Genomic DNA, 10,299 nt, shown 5'->3' with positions numbered 1-10,299 from the left:
CATTGTTGATTTGGCTTACTGCCGCAGATACTCTATAGTTGAGGGATCTATATCCACCAAATGCATGTTTTTTGGGGCTTTCCTGGCAATTACTGAATTAATGGATTCATTTTTTTGGCTAGAAGCTAATCGAGATAATCTGTAAAATGTTAATACAATTATAGATATAAGTAAGCCATCATGTAATTGAAACTCATAAGCATGCCAATACAGGTTATTAGTTCGAACCCTACACCTGGCAGGTGCACTTCACTACAATCATTATTGACTAGGATTATAAGTTTCACTGCAGTAGGTCATGGTCTGTTAACCGCACAAGAACCAGTTAGATATGAATGCCACGAAATAGCCATTAGTGATGAAAGTGGTGTTGAACATCAATCAATCAATTAAATAAGAACATTACTATTATGTATGCTAACTGTTTAGTAAAGCTGGAACTCGGTGAGGTGTTTTTGGGTACATGTAAATTGTGTATACTGTGTATGTTAACTTGTATATGATCTTAATCTTAAATGTTGTCCAAAAATTAGTTTTTACATGTGGTGCAAATTTAATATGCTCAATGGCAGTAAGCCTCGAGTTCAATATTGCACTGTTATACAATGTATGATTATTTTCTATATTGAGTTGAATGATAAATTTTATCTACAGGTATGGTTTTCAAAAGAGTTGGATTTTAATGAAAATTATATGTTACCTGTCTGCATTAATTGCATAGACGTCAAACAAGGAAGTCAGTTTGTCTTGTAGAAGGTTGTCCGATAACGGTGATTTGGTACTGCAGATTTTTCCTGACATGATATAGTGTTGTCGAGTCATCATCTCCTATAAGGGTGATATACCTTAGTCCCTTTTGCTCTGACCTTTTAAACATGGTAACTTTCGCAGCAGCTTCCAAGCTTTTTGAAGAACCAGCATAGTTTCTTTGGCATTTGTGTTTTTTTACATTTGTGGTTTTGCATTTTCTGCAATCTTTGTTCATTATGTTGTAATCAAGCACTTTGTTGGTAGCTGCACCTACTATAACGTCAACTCCTGAAAGTATTATACAAAGATATTTTATAATTGTGTTGGATATTTAATTTTGATGTAAATAGTAAAGATAATTTTCTCTAATTCAATGGAAATTTATCCCTTTCCGAACCCATTGTATAAAAAAATTCACCAACGTGTGGTTGCCGGTGATCTCAAAAGATCATTGGCTGATTTTAAGGGTCATAACCTCTTTAGCTGACTGGATAAATCAAAATATGCTTACAGGTGTTAATGCATAACTATTTCGATTGGACAAATCCGATAATCCACTCGTATCAATGTAAGAATCTATATGTATATTTGTTAAATGATTTATTGAAATGTTGTTAAACTTTTTGTCCAGTGACAAATATTTTTAACTTTCATATATATTGTTTGATTTTGTATGTTGCAACTTGTATTGAATGTTATTTTTTATCATTGATATGTAAATGATGCATTTTTATAGGTCTGCAATGACTTATTTGGTTTCTGGATAATAACTTCAGTTTTTAAAGAATGTATCTATATGAAATTTTACAAGAAGGCTCAATACCAAAAAAAAAGGAAATTTAGGATTTATTAAAGGTGTAATGGTAAATATTTTTTTAACAACCTCTCTAATGGGCTCGATTGAGAGCCGGTAAGGCGAAAGTGAGAAAAGTGATTAAGTTGAGATGAAAAATTATAATCTGTTTACTGCTATTCTACCTAAGTTGTTAATTTCGATGACACATGCACCCTTAGTTTCTAGAGATAATTTTTCATATCACTCTACTTTGCTGAGAAACGAAATTATCAGTCCTTAAGATCAAAAGAAAATTTCTTCAAATAGTGATTAAACATTTCACAACTGTGTGTTTTTAAACAATATCATGTCTTGCAAGGCAGTTAAAATAATGTCCAGTTTTTTTAATACGACCGCAAAAATTAAAAAATTCGTCTGCGTCGTTGTCGTCCGAAGACGGATGGGTTCCGGATAATAAATGTAGTATAAGTAAATAGAAATCAATGTAATTTTAACACAATGTTTGTAACCACAAACGGAAGGTTGGGATTGATTTTGGGGGTTATGGTCCAAACGGTTTAAAAATTAGGGGCCCAAAGGGGTCCAAAACAAGTATTTATTTAGTTTCTGGACAATAAGTATTTCATTTGCTCTGATATTGTACCACAATGTTCATACCATAAAGTAGAAGATTGAAATTTATTTTAAGGGTTACGGGGCAAACAGTCTTGGAATTAAGGGCCAAAAAGGGTCCAAAAACAAGCATTTTTGTAGTTTCGGGACAATAACTTATGTATAACTGTATGGATCTCTCTGACATTGTACCACAAGGGTTCCATTTAACGAAGGGAAGGCTTTGGTTTAGTTTGGGGTTAATAACCCTGAACATTTAGGAATAAGGGGCCAAAAAGGGGTAAAAAGAAGCATTTTTCTAGATTACAGGCAATAACTTGGGTTTAAGTGAATGGATCTCTAGGAAATTATACCACAAGTTTCCATACTGCAAAGGGATGGTTATGGGGGTTATGGCGCAAATCATTAAGTAATTAGGGGCAAAAAGGTGGTTGTTTACTACAAAGGAAAGGCAAGAATTGAGTTTTGGGGTTCTTGTTCCAAGGTGGGAGGGGATTTCAATAAGTGAGGGGTCTAATTTAAAAGGGGCCCAAATAAGCATTTTTGTATTTTTCAGTCAATAACTTGTGTTTAAGGTTATAAATCTCCCTGAAATATACCACAAGTTTCAATACTACAAAGGGATGATTATGGGAGGGGGGGGTATGGCTCAAATCATTAAGCAATTAGGGACATTAGAAATATTTTGATATATGTAAGTCAATCAGGTGTTCTTGACCCTGACCTTATTATCACGGTTCATTGCTCAGTGTTAAGATTTTATGTTTTTGTCTGTTTTTCTTAAACTATAAGCAATAGCTCAAATATATTTGTTGTATGTAAGAATTGTTAGCTGTACATGCCTGCCTGGCATGGTTCATCTGACCTTGACCTCATTGTTATGGTTCATTGTTCAATGTTTAGTTTTCTTGGTTAAAAATTATGTGACAGTTGTAATAAAACTTTATTTTAAGGACTATCAACATAATATCAATAATTAGTAAAGAAGGCGAGACATTTAAGCGTGTGTATAAGTTTGTGATTATGTCGGTTTATGGGTAACCACTAGTTGTACGTCAATGATATTTGGTATGCAGTTGTATTAGCATTGGCACATCTCATTTCCAAGATTATTTGACCCTGTACCATCAGTTATGGTTTATTAACTTTGAAATTTGCTTAGTTTACATTTATTAGTTTGTTTCAGATTCTACTGATTATCTAAAATCAAAAGACCAACTTAATTTAGTGATTTGAATGTTGTCATTGTACAACTGACCTATACTTCGTATATATGATGTATTGTCTGGACTTATTTTAATGAAAACTTAAAAGAATGTAAATATTTTTAAACTAGCATATTGTAATGAATAAGTGTTCTTAAAAAGTTATAAATGAAATGCAATGAAAGTCTCACTATTAGAAACATAGGGGTTGCTATGCACCTTTGTAAACTATTTGAATCTTTCTATTTCAAAAGGTACAAAACCATGATATTTCTCGCATTGTATGTCTATATCTAATTTAAGAAGTTTTTGCCCATCATATGTATGTTGTCCTTTGCCTTTTTTTTCATGGTCAAGTGACTGCTATGTTAAGTATTCGTTAAATATACCAAGACAAATATTTTGGAAGAGATGATATAATAGTATTAAACATTTTCGTGTTAGAAAAGTGTCATATGGCCTATTTGTAGCAGTTTGAAACATTTTCTATATATGACATATGATATGAAACTCAAACGAAATCAAGTTTTATGAAAGTTTTAAAAAACAGCCTTGTCTTTTGAAATGTACTGATTCGTATTATTTTATGATACCATTAGGCTGGTCTTATTCTTTTAAATAGGTTAAACTGGTTTTTTTTCATATCATAAATGTAATCGATTATTTTAATTTCCTCTGGATGTTCGGAAGGAAATTCCAGATTTGTAACACCACGTATCCGTTTTATGATGATACAGATTCAATTACGATTATTATTGTATGTAGTTTAGGAAGTCCTGTTTTATTGTGATCTTGATATTATTTCGATTAATTAATATATCACTAAATTACTTAAATATCTATCGGTTACCGTTGCGCGCATATTGTCAATAACGTGTCGGTGTATATGGAAATGTATTCACTGTATGATGTTTTTTTATACTATAGTTACTTGTTCACTGCAACCACGGTTTAAAAAACATGAAACTAGAAAAAAATATATAAAACATTTAATGCAATTCTTAACTTGAGATTTAAAACTTAGACATAAATTACCGATATGATAATATGTCTTGAATTTATGATACATGTAGTACATTTAACCTGGAATTGCAAGGACAGAGGTATTTAAACGTATGAAAAGGATCGTCATTAGACTCATGATATTTGAAATCATAAAAGTCAAAGTAATGGGAAATGTGCTGTATATTGAAAGATAATATATCCTAGTCTATGGATTGAAGAAAATGTTACATGTGATGACACAAGATGCTACCTTTGCAGAATTTTCAACCAGTTTGCTTTAAACATCCTAGATATTATTTTTATTTTGGAATTCAAACGGCTAAACGATTGCCATCCCCTTTCCAATGACTTTACATTGTAATACCAGGAAAGTATGACGAATAAATACAAAATACCAGTTTGTTGATCCTGAATCGGACTTGTATTATACAGATTTGGTGTCGGTAAATAGTTCGTTCAGGAGGTAAAATATATGGAGGAAAGAACTTAAAGAATATATTTAGTGTTATCGGTAACTGGACTTCAAAAGATCGGTTATTGATAGAAATAAAACGCAAAAACTCTGCCATTTAATTGAGAAAAAAAAATAGACGCAATATTAACAATGATATTTCACCCGTAACTAAATAAACTACCCATTGATACATGTGTATTCTGTTTTCGGATTCATAAATTGTTTAATGACCTCAGCAGTCAATGCAAGAGAAAGTCAAACAAATTTTAAAACTCGTTAGACATATTATATAGTTTTGTGTTATAAAAAAAATATATATAACGACTGTTGTTTGTTATAAGTGTTAAAAAAAAGAAGGCACATAGAAGTCAATAAAAATCCAGAGTTTTATGAAATGCAAACTAAAACCACATAAAAAGAAAATATTAAAAAAAAACAATACTGTTACACAGACAGACCGGAAAAGACACATACGCACCCATTTACATTGATATTGATTCACTCATAGGGTCTTGAAACGGAAATAAACATATCTATTCTTAAATTAGTTGTTTGCATGATACGGGTAATGTTCTTGTTGTATATCTTATTATGGTATGATACTTTACCTCGAGAGAGGGGTTATTTTTTATTTTCATACGGTGATAAGACATAATGAGTTAATCAGTTTAATTGAGGTATGGAACTAGCATGTCAGTAACTGCTAGTAGTTCTTTGTTAATTTTATGCAGAATTGTCATTTTTGCTTAGTTTCTTTTGTTACCTATTCTTATATAAGACTCAGATTTCTTTTTAACTGCATGTTTGCGCCTGTCCCATGTCAAGAGCTTCTGGCCTTTGTCAGTATTGTATGTTTTTTTTTTTTTTTTATTTAAGTTCATTTATATGTTATGGAATTTGGTGTGACATTCATTTTCATTAAACTTGTACACGTTTTGTTTAGGAGCCATCTGAAGCTGGTATCCGAGTGCGGGGTTTTCTCGCTATGTTGAAGATCAACTGGTGAGCTTCGGCTGTTTCAGCACCTTGGTTGGATTGTTGTCTTTTTGACACACTTACCATTTTTATTTTCAATTTTATTTCATAAATTTGAATGATTATTTGAATTTTCTCTGGATGTTCGGAAGAAAGACTTGTAACACCACGCATCCTTTTTAATGAAGATACAGTTTTAAAAACAGCTATGTTATTACGGAATTTCTGTTTTATTGTGATCTTTATATCATTTCAATTAATTAATACTTCACCAAATGTCTTGATTGCTAGCCATAACCATTTTACGCATATTATCAATCATTTATCGTTGTATAGTGAAATATATATTTACTGTATGCTGATTGACCTACTGTAGTGACTTGTTTATCCTAACCAAGGTCAATAAAATCATGAAATTAAGAAAATGAAATCTTAAAAAGTATCGCTTTCTAAATAACCTGTAATTTACGATTGAGACAAATAAACTATTGCCAATTAGTTATTCTTTAATTCATGGGTAAGGTACTAAAACCTCAAATCGATCAAAATATCAAATTACAAATTAACCGTTTCTTCTAAATTTTGTTTCCAAAATTAATGTATTAACCATGTCGTGCATTGTTGTCCTTAAATTATTTGGTTCTTAAAATTCTTCATGTAAACAACTTCATCCCATTGTAAACAATAAACACTACACTATAAGAGTACATTGTGTTTATAGTCTTATTAAATTAAGTATATACAATTAGTTGATTTTCAGATCACCATTTTATATAACAGATAAGCAAGTGTTGCTAAATTAAAAGCCTCTTCTCTTTATTTAAGTTTCATTTATTTAATTTACCTTTCTCTACATAATATAGGTTTTACTGAAGCCAACAAAAAGAAAAAAAAAACAATATTTTACAGTTGTTGACGTTGTTCTTTTAAGTGACAATCTTTAACTGCTAATTTGGTTGCAGTCTAGACGTCAATCTATTCTATATGCCTTAAAGGATATACGTTGTATCTATGAATCTGCAACATAACATATATTCCTTAACTGTGCTATTTAATGATTACATACAGTGCAGTATTTATCAGCAAGAAAATCTACTTGCACAGTCTTCAACTTGAAGTTATATGTGAGTTTTTGCAATGTTCCGGTTTCCTCTAAATTTTAGTGGACCAGGGGGTCAAGAGAGTTTTTGAATGGCGAGTACGGCAGGGAGAGTTATTATTGCCTGTTGCAATTAAGGGTTGTATTTCCCGGTAATTCGTTAATTTGATTCAGAGTAACATGTTAGAACATAAAGAAATGTGCTCTTTTACAATTCATATATTGATTCTATTCATTAAAGAAAGCAAAATAACAAAAATACTGAACTACAAGTACAATCTTATAAATGAACAAAACTTTTTTCAGTAAGGACGCCGTTATAATTTCTGATTATTATGTATCCTTAGCTAAATAGGATATGATTAAGTCTTTGCACAAAAGTGTATCAGGTTAATGTTAGAGTATATTTGTATACATCGCTGCTATTATGATCACAGAGAAAGTGTGAGAAAGGACAACTGAAGTATAGAAAAATAGTAAAATTGCAGAGTTAACTTTATCATAGATATTGATGCGTTGTCATTTATCTGAGTTAAACATATTTTCATGTTCACGTTACACATTGTTAAATTTGTAATAACTTTAAATTTCCCGTATTAGTTATAAGCGTTGGTTTATGTCTGTTATATTTTTTATTGATAAAATGTTTTGTTTTGAATTAAGGTAGTATGGGTGTTTTCCTCTATCTTGGATTGTAAAAAACAGAGAACCAAAGGTCCATATTTTCTATCAAGTTAGCAAAATGGGATGCAGGAATGCATATATTTAATGTGATTTTCATGTAAAAGAACCAATTTATAAGAATATAACTTACAAATATTAATATTTTTGCAAATGTTCATTAGTTTTGGTTGTTTTTGAATTTTTTTAAAATTGGCATTTCAAGGGGAGGTAACTCTAAAACAGTGCATTTTCTGAAGGATTCTACATGAAATTTTCCTATTTTGTATTTTAGCCGGAAAAAACGTACGGTGACCCTATCTTTTCTTTTGATATTCTCAAAGCATTGTCTGAAAGCTATCTTTTCCTTAAGTATTTAACAATTCTATCATTTTGTTTAGTTTCTAATCACAAAATGGTGTTTTTTCCTGTATAATCCATACAAAATGTGTTATTTTGTCACGTCCTGTAGCTTGAGAAAATGCACGGTGACCTATCATTTTTATTATATTTTTCAACATATATCAATAGATACTACGTTTTGGCAAAATATGAACAAATTCTATCATTTTTTTTTAGACTCCCATACCACCTTAAGCCGTCAGTTTTTCTCGTATGAATTGGTTCATGTTTGTTTATTTCGGGGCCTTTTTCAATCGTCTAAATTGAACGATTTTCCTCATGGTTGAAGGTGGCCTATACTTTCTTTTATCCAACTCGTTTAAACTTTGTTAAGTAGTTTTCACTTTAAAAGTCATACCACATCTCGGTACATTTATATGTAAAAAAATATATTGAAAACCATTGTCAACTTCTAATCAATTTATGACAAGCAAGATGAAATGCTATATCTCTTTAAAGTAATTGCAATTTAGAACTTGTGTCAAACATCATGTTACATGTTTAAAAACTATTCTGATTAGAAAAAAAATTGAACGCAAAATCTGCATTTTTCATAGATTAGTATTTTAGTACTTTCGACAAAAAAGATAACTAATAATAGTTTTATTTTGTTTATACAATACTTATATGATACTCATGTCCCACTGCGGCGGAGAAACATAATAATACCGTATTGTTTCATAACGTTGAGCAGTGCAACCTCCATCTCATTAATCGATCTTACCAAAAATATAGATCAAAACGGTTTTTTTTTCGTTTGTTTATATGTTGTAAAACTTATGGGACTTTCATCATTTATGTATTATTGTAGCAAAAAGATATGTTGTACTTCTCTTTAACCATATATCTTAGAGATTTTATATTTTGCGAAATTATTTAATTGACATAATGTATAACTGACCATGATTCTGTACCGCATTTGTATAATTGCTGTGTTATTAATTGGTCTCTGACAACAGTTTTGCCTTTTGTTGCATAATATGTTACTTGGCGCTCAAATACCTTTGGTCTGTCAGTTATCATGTAAAGTTTATTTACGCCGTTTTTAAATTTGTGGAATAGTTGCAAAAATGTTTTGTCTTTGTTTCAGTCTCTTTGTGGGACTTGTATATTATATTATATTACTTGTGTCTATACAAGTATCTTTAAAATTCTTGTTGTGGCCTCCCATTACAAGGCTTTGAATGTATCATGTTTTATTTCAATCATTGTTCTTAACGTTCGATGTTTAGATGGGTTTGTGTTGCATAATTATTAATTTTATAAATGTTGTTTGTCATTTTTATTGTCCATGGTGTTGTCTGTTATTATTTCACTTATGCTAATTGATTGTCCCATTGATATCCTTATAAGTACCCAAAAGCTATTTTAGTCCGATCATTAATCTAGTTCAATACATCAAGCTTATTTATGTCATCACAAATATTCGTTATTTATAACATACAGCGATTTTTGTTTTTGAACATTTGGCATTCATGGCAGTTTTGTGGTATGATCAGCTACATTTAATCACACTATTTAACATAGACTTTTCTTTGACTTACAGCTGGAACGAATGTACATGTTTATACTGGTGACATAGATGTCATTCTGGTTTTGTGTTTTAAAGGTTTCAAACCCTTTGACAAATACCACGCATTTTTTATCATAGCTTATTTTGTTTGGTTATTTTGTCATTCCCTATTATACTGAATATCCCTTTTAACATTCACAAAGATCATGATAACATACTTTAAACGAGATAGGGAACTAGTCTTGTTTCAATGAATACTTAAAAGAAACCACGCAGTAAAAGGCAAAATTTCTATATTAAGAAATTATCTGCTGATTTGTCGTGTAATTTGATTTAGAACTAGGTAGGAAAGGTTATACAGATATCTTATACAGCTTAGATTCATCATTACTCTTAGTAATTGCAAATCATATCTTCACCCCAAAAATAGTAAGTTTTATAAAAGGCTTTTAGCTCGGGATATGTTGGAAATGAAAATTGCCTTCTTTGAAGATTTCAGTTGTCTAAACTACATAAAAGCGACAGACGATAACCTTTAAATGAATAGCTACGAAATAGGACTTGTAACCGGCAAAAAGACGTTTTAACATATAACTCCAACACTTATAATAAATCTTTATTGGCTACAATTAAAATTCCGATACCAGTACAAACTGTTACTTCACGCATTCAAAGCCTTGCATGGACTTGCACCTTCGTATCTTAGTGAACTAATACTTTTTTACAAACCAGCACGATCGTTGCAGTCTAAAAATGCTTCTTGAATCGAGATGCCAAAAATGCACGGACCAAAATGTATGGTGAACGGAGGTTCGATATGACGGTCAG

The sequence above is a fragment of the Mytilus galloprovincialis genome, chromosome 10 (assembly GCF_965363235.1).
Source record: "Mytilus galloprovincialis chromosome 10, xbMytGall1.hap1.1, whole genome shotgun sequence".
NCBI lineage: Eukaryota > Metazoa > Mollusca > Bivalvia > Mytilida > Mytilidae > Mytilus > Mytilus galloprovincialis.
Note: the sequence above shows the minus strand (reverse complement) of the source record.